This window comes from Beta vulgaris, chromosome 6, assembly GCF_026745355.1.
Source record: "Beta vulgaris subsp. vulgaris cultivar EL10 chromosome 6, EL10.2, whole genome shotgun sequence".
In the NCBI taxonomy this organism is placed as follows: Eukaryota; Viridiplantae; Streptophyta; class Magnoliopsida; order Caryophyllales; family Amaranthaceae; genus Beta; species Beta vulgaris.
The window spans coordinates 16,227,123-16,231,149 of NC_079207.1; positions in this window are offsets into that span (position 1 = coordinate 16,227,123).

The following is a 4,027-nucleotide window of genomic DNA, read 5'->3' on the forward strand; positions in this document are numbered from 1 at the left end:
ACCTGATAAACTTGTCCTAATGGGTTGAATCATGTCGCAAAATCGTTTTGCGTTAGTTTATGGCTTTGTTATTAGAAATAAGCTCTTATGAGAGCACTTCGTTTAAGTTATGATCGTGGCTTTCTTGTTATTTAGACTAATAATGTTGTTTGTTTTTGTATCATTTTATGTCATCCTTCTGCTTTACAATATGTAATATACGCATTTTACTTCAATAGAAAAATAATCACCCCTTTTCCATTTTTTTTGTTGTGTGACCGAAAACGGTTTTCCTAAATCCTAGATATTGCTAAAAAAAAACACTGGATCATGCATTAGTATTAAACTGATCGAATTATTTGGTTATTATTGTTGTGACAAGATGTAATTAACGAAGTAAAATATTAATGAACAATTAACAAAAGTTATTGACATACATGGTTCACTAACAATCTATTAGCTATATTTATAGATAAAGGAGAAGTGATTTTAGGTTTAGAAGAGAGTGAAGATTACATAATGTAAAGGTAGAAAGTTAATTATAAGGTTTATATAGTACTCTACTAATTACCTAAACATATTGGCCTCAACCCGAAACTAAAACAAACTCGTTATATTAATTAGCATATATTGAAAAAACAAGAACCCCGTGCTAGGTTAATTCTAGCGCCATATAGATAATTCAAAGGGTAGTTCAACAATTATTTTTTTAAGTTCATGTGAAAAACAGCTTTTCTTACCATGATAAATAGTACTCCTACGTAATAACCACGCACTATCTCACATACCGTTTTAGTAGGTAATCGATTCCACTTCATTTCCTTCAAATATAAAATTGTCTGATTGTCTCTTAACCAAATAAAACTGAACAAGCTACTTCCATTCCCCCATAGACAATATGTTCGTTCTAAGTTAAAAACCAATGTAATATGAAGAAATCTTGTCTCTAAAAAGGAAAGAGATTGAAAAGTAGCTTTCAATCTTTCCATAGCCAAAAAAAAAATATAATAGAAAAGAAAATTATAAATTAGAAAAACTGAAATAAATGATTCCAACTCCCACAGTTCTGTAACTTAGCCCAATTTTGAATTAATTAGGAATAATCTCAAATTTTGGCTAATCATTCTCATAATAATCCAAACTCGTATTTTCAGTGACTTTACGAGTCCTTTTATGTCTATAATATGTGGAAAATTAACAATTGTATTATTTTGAGAAGGTATACACTAAACTCGAGATTATTTTAGAATAATCTAAAATTAAGATGTTTTTAGAAGACACATAAAATTGAAATTATTCATCTTAATTTTCTTTATAAATATAGTCGAGCGCACACGTGCATTTTATCAAGACATCTGATTCCGACTTTTAATCACTATAAGCCCATTAACATCAATCTATGTCAAGTGACTCACATATTAAGTCCGAGAATTGTAAATAATATAATCCAGAATAATTTATGCACCGATGGATAGAGACTATTATAGTTAATATACCATTTTTGTTTTGGGAACTTTTTTTATTTTAGGCCTTGCTAGAGTTTAAGATTTAGTTATTGTTGTTAGGTTGTTAAGAGTTTACTAATATTGTTAGTTAGTTTATTAGATAACATTAGTTTGGTTACCTATTGTAATTAGTATAAATAGGTAGGATGTAATATTCTAACAACTTACTTCTTTTACTCCTTACATCATAATAATACATGTTTCATTACTCTTTCTCTCTACGCTCTTCGAGCTCTCTCTAAAGTCATCAATGGCTTACCTCAATCTTTTCTCCTTTCTTCCTCCCTAAACAAGAAATTTAACATGGTATTAGAGCGGGATTAAGATCCTCGCCATTTTCTTCCTTCTTTTTCCCACAAATTTGCATTTGCTAGGGTTTGAATTTCTTTTTTTTTTCTTCTTAAATCATCTCGAAATTCGACAACTTAGGCTTTCGATTTACCTAATTTCTTACCATTTCATTCATATAGTTCAGTAAAAGCTTTGAATTGAACAAATTATTGCTTCTTGCGTCTTTCCCCAAATTTTAGGGTTTCTCGAATTTCTGGCGATTTTGGTATTAAGTTTCTGGTTTCTTTTGCGTTTCGAACTTTGAAGATGATTTGGATTTCATTTCGAACAATGGGTGTCATTTCTGGGTTTGTGTTGCAATTGCTAAATTCGGGGTTCGAGAATTTGGAAATTCTACTTGTGCGAAAATCTTGATATGCTGCGATTCTAGTTGAATTTCGCTCAATTGGGTTTCTGGGATGGATCATCTTCTGCCACATATTTACATATCCATCAAGAATCTTAGTTTGATTGAAGTTTTAAATCTGGAAATTTCTTCTGGAAAATTTTCATATTGATTAGATGAGGTATTAAGCTGAGCTACACTTGCTCATCTCGATTTTCTTGATTTTGTTTGGCTGAAATTTGTTCGAATATGCAAGTTTGTTGTTGATTGATGCGAACATTTATTCTTCTTCTTGCGTCAATTCTTGATTCAAGTTCCAATTCTTGATTCAAATTCAGTACATCATGCTTCTTCTTTGATGAATACTGTGATTTGCTGTAAATGGGGTAGCTTTGTAAAATGGGTCTTCAGGATTTTGCTGGTTTGGTTGTTGATTAGATGATGTCTGATGAGTTATTTTTTGGTGTTTTGATTGGATTGGAGGTATGATTTGGGATATTTTTGTTTCTTGGAAATGTTTGTGGTAGTTGATGATCATGTTGTTGGTTATTCTTGGATGATGGTAGATGGTGAATGGTTTTAGTTGATGATAGTTATTCTCTTTTCTTCTTTCATTATTTCCAAATTCAATTCAATACAATTTCATTCAAATCAAATCAATCAAATTCGGTTCAATTCAAGTGAAAATAAAAAAATCAAATGTTTTTCTTTTCTCATTTCGTAGCCCAGTTGGCTCATTTCTCATGATCCATAGGACCGTTTTTTTTTTCGACCCATAGTTGGTCAAGTTTGCCCAAAGTGGCTTGTTATGCCCATAGTGGCTTTGTTTGCCCATAGTTGGCTTTGTTATGCCCATGGAGGCTTGTTTTGATGCCCATAGAGGCTTGTTTTGATGCCCATAGAGGCTTGTTTCGCCCATAGAGGCTTGTTTCGCCCATAGAGGCTTGTTTTGACCCATAAATGGTCTTGTTTCGACCCATAGATGGTCATTCTTGTGACCCATAGATGTCATTTTCAAGCCCATTGATGCGTTTCTTTGAGACCCGGCCCGGAAGTGGTCATTTCATATTTCTCACAATTTTCTCATGTTAAATGTCTCTCCTTCCCAAATTCCAAAACACATTCTTTTTCATTTCTCCATTCAAATTTGCTCAAATTCATTCTTTTATATCTTATTTGATTGGTGTTGGTTGTTTAGTATCTTCAAGCTTAGAATGCTTTTTTTTTTCAAACCTTCTAGGCTTGAGGGGGGGAATATGGTGTTAGTTGGTAAGATAGTTTGATATGGTGAGAGTTGGATAGTGGTTGTTTGTTGGTTTGACTGGTGTTTGTGGTTGGAGGTGGATGATGTTTGATAGCACATTAGTTTGAAGTTGTGGTTTGGATGTGAATGTTGACGATCAAGGTGATATGGCGAGTATGGTTTTGCTCACATTGTTTTAGCTCAACGAGCAAGTGGTTCTGCCTTGTCATTTGATCAAGGGTTCATGATTTATCATCGTCCTAGTGTTAATGAATATGGCACACCCCGCCACTGTTGCTGCTGGGCTTTGTTGCAAAATGTTCTGCTGGTTTGGTCTGTGTTGCCCTCTGGATTGTTGCTGCTCTCTGGTTGTTCTGGGGTTTTGCTGCTGCCTTTGCAGCTGTAGTTGCTGTAGTTGTAGTTGCCTCTGTTTTTTTTTTTTTTGTAGTCCAAACTGGAATGGTCATCCCCATTCCAATTTGAGGGGGGTTGTTGGAGTTTAAGATTTAGTTATTGTTGTTAGGTTGTTAAGAGTTTACTAATATTGTTAGTTAGTTTGTTAGATAACATTAGTTTGGTTACCTATTGTAATTAGTATAAAGGTAGGATGTAATATTCTAACAA